Source organism: Lotus japonicus, chromosome 3, assembly GCF_012489685.1.
Source record: "Lotus japonicus ecotype B-129 chromosome 3, LjGifu_v1.2".
NCBI classification, from domain to species: domain Eukaryota; kingdom Viridiplantae; phylum Streptophyta; class Magnoliopsida; order Fabales; family Fabaceae; genus Lotus; species Lotus japonicus.
The window spans coordinates 9,416,194-9,426,208 of record NC_080043.1 but is presented as its reverse complement, the minus strand read 5'-3'; the positions used below and the strand labels follow the sequence as shown (position 1 = coordinate 9,426,208).

The window sequence follows — 10,015 nt, the reverse complement described above, 5'->3', positions numbered from 1 at the left end:
CAAGAGTCCTTTCAATTGGTACCGCTCCCTATTTGTAGATTCGAGGATTGGGCTTGATGCCCTTAACTCCTTCTAATGGGACAGTTGGGCCTTCAGGGAGAAGGCCCAACTTTCTGGCTCGCACGTCCCCCTTGGCTGGTACGCCTGGGCGAGGGACCCTAAGGACTCGCCCAGTCCATAATACATTTCAAAGATACAAAATTGAGAAATTATATAATCCAATAAGTAAATTGATCATTGCTTGGTATTACAATTAAGCTGCTATATAATATAATAAGGATGTTAAAAGAATTTCTATTCTTCCATAAAAGCTGGAATCAAAATTTGTCTATGGCTTAAACTTTTTGAAACCACTGATCAAAATATAAGCACACATATTTTGTCTATGCATTGGCTCATATTTACCTGCCATGAACTTTAGTAAGAGTTACATTATTATTGGAGCTACACTGACTCTTTTGAGAAGACTCTGAACTTTTAGCATTGTGCTTCTGGACAAATGCAACTTGCCCTGGAGGTGGCAGTTGTGTGATCTCACTTATGAGCATCAAAACTACAGTGGATATAACTGGCCTTTCTTTTGGGATTTCTTGCACACATAGAAGTCCTATGTGTATGCACCTTAACATGCTACTTTAATTCAACGCTTGAATCCCATATCTCTGGATCGATTAGAGAAATAATGTTTTCTTCTGTCCATAGTTTCCATGCCTAGAAAGAACAACAAAATATTACAAGAAAAAATTACAGAAATACTAGTTACACACTTTTTAACACACTAAGTGCGATTGATTTATTTTTTAAAAAGTTAAGGCATTTCTCTAACTTAGAAAATGTGCTAGCCGTGCACACGCAAACACAGCCTTTTCAACATTCTTTCATTTATTGATTGAAATTCATGTAGATCTCATTGAGTTGCAAGTTAAGTCCCATGTTTAGCGAATCACACATAAATTTGAATCTATCAATGAGACATTATTTGAAATAAAGTGTTAAACTAAGTGTTGTTAGCATTATGAGTTGGAGCATGTCTCTAAAAATAATGTTTTTTCAGACATTCGACTAAATTATAATGTGAATCCTTTGAAATTAAGAAGTCCATGGAGTATGAAAACTTACAAATCCTACAAGGCTAGGCGATTCTTCATTGCGAAAGCTAGTGTTTCTTCTTCCACTAACAATCTCTAGCAATAAAACCTCAAAGCTATACACATCTGATTTCTCTGAAAAAAGCCCCTCCATTGCATATTCAGGAGGCATATAACCACTACATTGTAGAGAATATAATATAAATTAAATAAAAATTATCAACATTCCGTGATAATTATGTTCAATGATATGATAAAAGAATTACTCACTAAGTTCCAACAACCCTTATTGTTTTAGCTTCATCATCTTCACCACCTTTGAAAATCCTGGCTAAACCAAAATCTGATATCTTTGGAGTCATCTCTCCATCTAGTAAGATGTTGCTTGCTTTAAGATCTCTATGGATAATCCTTAGCCTAGAGTCTCTATGGAGATAAAGTATACCCCGAGCTATTCCTTCAATTATGTTGAAACGCTTTCTCCAATCTAAAATTTTCTTTTGAAGTGGATCTGAAAAAATGAAAATGAATATAAAATTGGTTGTTTTAATAAAAAAATTGAACTGAAAAAAAAATATGTTAATTCAATCGCAATTACCATCCTCTCATTTCACGTGAGGACTGTCATCAATTAAACTCTATGTCTATCTCTCTACTGATAAATATTTTGAGAGAGCTACCTATATAACAGGCATGAAGAGCTAGCGAGATAGACAAAAGATTTTATATAGAACGACAATGTCATGTGAAATATGCGCATGAGAGGATCCTATCTGTTTTAGAAGTAGAATACATAATAGCGAAGAACTAACCAAAGAGAAATGCATCCAAACTTTTATTTGGCATGAACTCATAAACCAGGATCTGTTCATCTCGCTCAACACAACAACCAAGAAGCCTTACAAGATTGCGATGTTGAAGTTTAGAGATCACCATAACTTCATTCATGAATTCTTCTAATCCTTGTCCATAAGCTTTTGAGAGTCTTTTAATTGCAATTTCTTGGTCATCTTCCAATTCTCCCTAGATAGAAAAAAAAATTAACACTGATACATAATATGTAAAATGGTAGGCATCTCTCAGGAAAAAAAAGTACCTTATATACTGGACCAAAACCTCCTTTCCCAAGCACATTATCCAAATGAAAGCCTTTTGTGGCTGTTGCAAGCGTTTCAAAACCAAATAGTGGTAGCTCATCCAGTTTCATTTGTTTATGATCTTTGAATTGAGTCTGACTCCCTGAATATATTTGTCATTTAGTAAGGAAAACATGCACTGCTTTAACGAAATAAATTCTATATTTACCAAACATTTAAACAAAAGTAACTAACTTTTCTTCACAAATCACATATAAAAATTAAGGGTCCTAAAATTAATTTAACAATAAAAGTAACACATAATTTGACTATTCACATTTAAAAAAAATTTGACTATTCACAGAAAAATGTCAAGACATATTTTCAAATAAAACGCAAATACTAATGCACGTGTTGATGGAAAATTTAGAGTAAATAAGAAGTCTCACTTATAAAAAGAAAAATGCTTAATTCCACTTTGGGCCCCTGATGTTTCACAAATGTGCAGTTTGCATACGGTCAACATCCCTCATGATTCCAGAAGGATCTATTGAGGCCCTTCCGTGAAGTTCCGTTAGTTGACTAAAACGGAACTCGCTGACGGTGCATTTATTATATTTTTAAAACAGAATTATTAAATTCATTAATTCTGAAAAGGCAAATTAGTGACGGAAATAATCCGTCACAAACTTAATTAACTTCGTCACAAAATTGATCTTCATCTTCCTGAAATGAACCTCTCAAAACAAAACATCAAACACCACAAGTAGGAGAAGATTGAGAGAAGAGGATGGGAAAAGAATGCTATCAATGCAGAGAAGGGGGCGACATTAGTTTTTGCCATCAAACGTCCCTTCCTTTATCAATTTGATTCTTCATCCATGTGCTTCTTCATAAAAAAAGTAGAAGAGGTTGTGGATCTGGGTTTGGAAGGAGAAGAAGAAGTTAACCAAGAGTGGCTAAGAAGAGGTTGTGCAACTGCAACCGCATTCTTTCTTCCAACAAGTTTTGTACACCTCCGCCGCGGCGCTAGGGGTTGGATCGTCGGGGATGAGGGCGACAGAGGTGGAGAATGAGGGGCGAGATGTCAGGACTGCTGTGGTTCTGGATCGGGCTCGACCATTGAACTCCGATCTGGGTTCGAACGGTGCGGTGGAGGCCGGAGTACGACGTGACGCGGGGATGATCGACGGTTGAAGTACCCAAACCCCATCATCTTCTCCTTTCGATCAACCTCGACCCACCCACCAGATCTACAGCGAGATGTGAAGAAAGCTCTCGTCTTGGGAAGGAGAGCAGTAAACCTTCATCTTCTCCTTCCTTCAAGAATCGTTCTTATTCTCCATTAATCGATTAAGCTTTTGAGAAAGTTAATGGGTGAGAGCTATTACAGTTAATTGCATGTTTCATAGTTTATTGTTCTATTGTCAGAGGGCTGCTGCGGGCTATTGGCATCAGGTACTGTTGCTGGTGATTTTGTGTTTATAGTTGAAGTGTTTAGTACTCTTAAATTAACTCTGGAGTACAAGAAGTTTGACTTGGAGATCTAGGCTTGGTACCTGGTTTGTGTTGGAAAGAAAGATTGGAAGAGAAGCATATTAAAGGAATTGATTTTTACAGCAGTAGCAAATTTGGGTTTGTGTTCAAAGAAGTAGAATCTGGGTTTTATGGGTGGGGTTGCAAATCTGGGTTTTTTTTTTATGATGATGAAGAATTGTTGATGATGTTGATAAGGATGAAGAAAATGCAATTAATTACTTTCACTTCCGTTTAGTCAACTGACAGAACTTAACAGAAGGGCCTCAATAGATCCTTCTGGAATCATGAGGGATGTTGACCGCACCTTTTAAACACAGGGGATACAAACCGCACAATTGTGAAACATCAGGGGCCCAAAGTGGAATTAAGCCAAAGAAAAATGTTCATCCATATGTAAGTGAAAGGATGGAGAGGACGAATCATACACGCTTGTATGCTTTGCTCTTAAGTCTTAACTCAATGTAGAGATCTTTTGTATCCAAGCTTAAAAGTTTATTCCAATTCCTTAATGTTTGGACTGGATACGAGGTTACCTAATATTGATAACCTAGTACCTAGGCATGAGTGTAAAGTTATACAAAATTGCCTTAACAAATTTTGGACTTTCAACATTCATACTTATAAACTATAGCTTTGCCCTTCATTCGAATTGGGAGGAATTTATTTTAACTTATTAGGTATGTGTACGCGATGGGTATGCATATGTACCTGGTACGTGTCTATAAAAAAACTTACCCGATATGTACCCAAATATATTTTCAAACAAAAAAAGGGATTCTAAGTGGATACTTTGTGGGCATACATTGAAAACTTCTTGGCTACTTCTAGGCCAAGACTACATCATTTTAGTTTTTTTTTAGTTTTTGAAATCTAAACTCTAAGCCATAACCTAGCCTCTCGATCTAGCCTCTTCTAACATTGCCATTAAACCCATATATCTTTCAACGACTCAACCTCTGCCCTAAACCTTTCGTCTTGCCGTAAGACTATTGTCGGTCCGCAACACGCTATCGTTCCGCAACATGTTGTCATTATGTTAATATCTCAATCTTTTTTATTCTAATGTTGTTATGTCGTTCTACCTCAGCAGCATGATGTCATGTAAATTACTACCTCCGGTCCTATTTATGAGAACCAAACAAAAGAAAAAATTTGGTCCTTTTTATATGAGTCAAATAGGAGTTTGTGCTATATTAATTATTTTTTCCAATATTGCCCTTATTAATTCTATCTAGTAAAAGTGTCTCATTAATTATTCTCTCTCCTTCCTAGTCCCCAACACTAGAACAAAGGGTAATTTTGAAAGTTTATTTTAATTTATGACAAATTTAACTAATTTAAGTATATTTCTTAAACTATGTGATATTTTTTACCTACAAATTTAATGCATTCTTATAAATAGGATGATATGTAGTATTTTTTACTGCTATTTTAATTTGTATCATTTGACTATCTTTTGTTTTTTTGAACAAGACTAAAATCTTCTGTTTAATGTATTTATGTTTTTTTTTTGGTCAAATTATATTTATGTTTTTTTTTGTCAAAAATGTATGGAATTAAAACTCAAAGGATTGCCAAACGGCACTTACAACATGCGAGAATAAATCTCTACGAGTGCTATAACAAAGCACACATACATAAGAAAATGAAGAATAAGCATGCACACTCAGCTGACAAACCCAGCAAATAAACATGATGTAAAACCCTAAAAAGTCTTACAGAAGTCTCTATAAACCCCAAAACCAGAGAAGCTGATTGGCTTCTGAACGAAAAAATAAGATCATTTTAACCAGCGCTCCCATAGGCAACTCAACCGACTCTGCCGGGGTTGCGAGCAGTGCAACTACCAAGAAAGCCCTAATAAGGCTTCAACTGCATACAAGGGGCCAAACAAGCAACTCCAGCAACCAGGGGAAGACAGAAACATTCTGAAGATTCCATACATGAACTCCCCCCAACTTAGCACTTTGTTTGTCCTCAAAAAAAATGTCAAGACTGTAATCAAACAAGCATGACTTTAACATTTTCAAAGCTCCAATTGAAAGATTTTACACAAATGGAATCAATGATCCAAAATAAAAACATGATGCCCACAAGAGAATGCATAACATTGATACAATTTCTTATTCAACCTGAAACTCAATAGGCATACAGTCAATTACTTTTGATCAGATAACACTCTGTCAAGCTAGGATATAACATGTATTTCAGGCAAGGTAAGTGTTTCACTCATGTACATCACGGAATCACAGAAGTCAAGATTGCTACTTGTCTCTTCAATCATCAAAGTGACATGTTCAATCAAGGATCACTAAGGTCTTTATAGGGTTGTAATGAGGCTAGACTTAAAAGAGTTTGGTTTTTTAGGATATGCAAAGAAACTCAACAAGGCAAGAGAGCAATCACACATTACTTTCCTGATATTCACTCCCCTCAACTTGTTTTAAACCAACTCTCATTCAGCATTTTCAATTGAACTTAACCCTTTTCTTTCATCAATCTCTTCTTTATTCTCTTTTTGTCCTTTTTGCTTTTTTTTTCTTTTTTTTTTCCTTTTTGATTTTGAAGCATATACACATTCGACAATATTTATAAAGAGATTTAATTGAAATGACATAGAAACTTTAGCACAAAATTCTTCTCCCCCCAACTTGCATACAACCCATACTAGTGAATGCTCTCTTAGCTTATCAAGCTTAGGAAAGTCATTGTTTTTCTTTTAGGCTCAGGGTTATAGTCAAGAAAAAAAAACAAACATTCAACTTTAAGGCTCAAAATGGTAACAAATGGATTTAAGTTGACATAGGAAGGCTATTTGGATAAATAGCTATATATATATATATATATATAACAAAACATGCCTTGATCCTTTCCTATCAATTCCATGCAACCAATGATATCAGAGACTCAAACAATATCAACTATGCAAAGCAGTGATGTTCGCTCAACTCACAGTGTATAGAAACACTCCCTCACAAGCTAAAAAGTTTCAAATTTTCCTGATTTTAAGTAATTTTCATGTATGCTTCAAGAATTCCAAGTAAATCATGCAATCATATCAAGTCATGGCGTCAATGAGTGCAAACACAATTTCTATCATGGAATCACTTAATCAATTCACTTTTAAGCACATATCAAGCAATTATCATAATAGTCATGCTAGTATTGAAAACAGTCAGAAAAACATGAAATCTAGGACACAAGCGCTATATATAAAACTATACGATTAAAAAGAAACTAGAAACAATGAAAAGTGGACTCCCTCTGAGAAATGGATTGTCCTCAGGCCAAACTATATGATTTTCCTGTTAATCCGCCTTATAGTCAATTGAAACATGATAGAATACAAGAGAGAAATGAGAAACTAAAAGTGTTATAATAATAAAAAAAATCAAGTCCATATGAAAATAGACTTCAAGATCTTTCCAAAGAGTGGTCATTTGCTCAAATCCGATAAGAAATAAAGAAGTTATTTTCGTTTGAAACAAGGTGTTCAATGCTGTTAAGGGGGTAGCGGTAAGCGCCCCTTACATGTGCTTAGCATGAAAATGATATTTTGGAGTGGAAATTCAGGGTGCTAAGCACCAAATATTGGTGCTAAACATCAATTTGACATATCTCAATATCTGCATAATTATGCAGCAAAAAACAGTGCATTTTCAAGACTTTTCAAAACCGTATACCCCGAAACTCATTTTAATCATAATTCTTGTCTCAAAATCATTCAAATGCATGTTTAACATCATTTAGAACTTGTGACAAACTTCAATTTCAATATGTTAGCACAAAAATCACAAGATCAAAGTTATGCCAAAATCACATGCATTTTAACATCTTTACACAACTCAATACCTCAAATTTCAATCCACTCATTTTCTTACCTCAAAATTGAGCAAACCATCTATACACATCAAGGGAAACATGTGGAGAATTTAAAATCACACTTTAAAGTACTCAATCCACAAGATCAAAATTTCAAATCCTAAATATAAAATACTTAAAAACCTACAACCTAAAGTAGTAAAACATATAATACCTAATCTTTAACACTCAAACTTGCACACACACAACACAAACATAAAAGCACAATATATTGACATAAGTTCACACCAAAACAAGAATGATTTCAGGCCATTTGGAAACATTATGCAGAATTTATGCAGTTTTGGACACAAAATGAGTTGAACCTGTTCAAAAGATACCAAGATACCAACCTTCCATCATGCCATATGCATTATATATATTAAATTGGACCTGTTCAAAAGTTAAAACACAAATTACAAGCAGATATACCACAGAATCCAATTTCACTCAAGAATACATGCATTTCCACAAGTCCATAACCTAGATTTTGAAATCTTCATTTCTAATGCTTCCAAACATCATGAACACATTTCAAATACTAATTAAGACATGTGAAGCACAAATTTACTCAATTATAAATAAAACTCCACAAAATCACTACCCTAGTTCTAAAAGCACATGAAAACATAAATATAACAAAAGCAATAAAAACACCGGGTTGCCTCCCAGGAAGCGCTTGTTTAACGTCATTAGCTTGACGCTAGCACTATCATGGTGACCACAAACAAGGGTTATAGTATAACCCCTTCCTTTTTTTAGGCCTTTTGACTTGGATTTCATCTAGTTTTCTAACAAAGGTTTTCCAAGCCATCAAAAACTCATTCTATTTCTTTCTTTTCTCAATCAAACCCAATTCACCTACATTCAACTCACATGCCAAGGTATTTACATGCATACGAATGAATGCAAATTTAAAGTTCTTTGAAGAATTTGAAGGAACTTGATCATCAAACCTATCACCAAATACAGGGTCTATATGCTCAACATTAAGAATTTTATCATTGCATTGGTGATGTGATATGCTATCAAAATCTTCAATGCTTACCTCATCCTCATCATATTTTACATGTAGAGGGCTTGAAGGAATCGGTAAATGGTGAAGGGTTGGATCACTTTCTTCTTTTTTTGATTTTTCTTCTTCTTCCTCACTTTCTTCCACTTGTGCTTCAACCATTTCTCTTCCATGTTCAGCTACCATGCTAGCTAGCTTTCCTAATTGATCCTCCAAGTTCTTGATGGAAGTCTCGGTATTCCTTTGATGAATCATTGACAATTGCATGAATTGCACCAAGGTATCCTCAAGCTTAGAAATCCTATCCTCTTTAAAGGCATAGTATGTCTGAGATGATTGAAACATTTTGAAAGTAGTGATTCAGAAGCTTCTTGTTGCTTCTCCTCTTGAACTAGCTAACTAACACAAGAGATTAGTAACAACAAGGAAAATTAAACTGAAAACAAAAACTATACACTATATTAACAATCATTCAAGAATGAAAACTATTGCAATGCAATTAGTATTGGCACACCTCCCCGACAACGACGCCATTTTGTTGAAAGATTTTTTTACTACTCTACGTTCGAATCTCTCAAGACTCAATTGTAGTATAGTAAAAGGTTTTGTCGAATCCGCAGGGAGGTGTAATACTTATGCCGTTCAATAGCTAACACACTTAAATAATGGTTTACAAAGAGATTGATTATTTGCTTAAGAACATAAAAACATAAATCAAGAAGATAGAGTTGGATTCACCAAGGTAGATAGTTTTGCTGGGATTAGAGTTTCGTTGTCTGACCTCTATGTAACCTATTGATTCACATGCAAATATCGTTCTATGAAATTGATTCCTCCCAACATTTCTTATCTTACTATCCAGTCCCCCGACGTAGAAGATTATCAACTCAGCTATGTTAACCCTCAATCCCTTGTTCGATTAACAATAGTGAGTAACATTAAGCATTGATGTTTGAATAGACTAATGATCTAACCCTATCCCTAGACCTTAGAATCAATAGATGATTATACCTAGTTTAGATTTAAATAGTCAGTTCCCACCATCCTATTAAATCTAAATTTATGTTCTAGATGATCAATCCAAAACAAGCATGAAGCACACGGTAAAAATCATTGAATCATGGAAAAGAAACATATGATTAACTCTAGTTCAGACTCAAGAACGTGTGAGTTCCCTACACAAGTTTGAGTCAATCAAAATACCTAAGGGGATCAACCTAAGATATAGCATGAAGCAAAAGAGAAAACCATTGATTCTTTAGCATAGAAACATGAAATTTGCATGAAAGGAAATCAAATAGATTACATGAATATCAAAACAACTAGTTCTAATCCCAACAAATGAGAAATTAGCTATCAATTTCCATGGATAGCTTTACAGTCATAAAAGAGAAGAAGAGCGATGAAAAACCCACTCGTGACGGTTTCCCGACGAT

The 10,015-nt window shown here is 34.8% G+C and overlaps 1 pseudogene; it reads right to left on the bottom strand.

Annotated features, from left to right (window-relative positions):
* Positions 1 to 401: 401 nt before the first annotated feature.
* Positions 402 to 8,924, bottom strand: LOC130743560 (G-type lectin S-receptor-like serine/threonine-protein kinase At1g11330; annotated as a pseudogene).
* Positions 8,925 to 10,015: the final 1,091 nt, after the last annotated feature.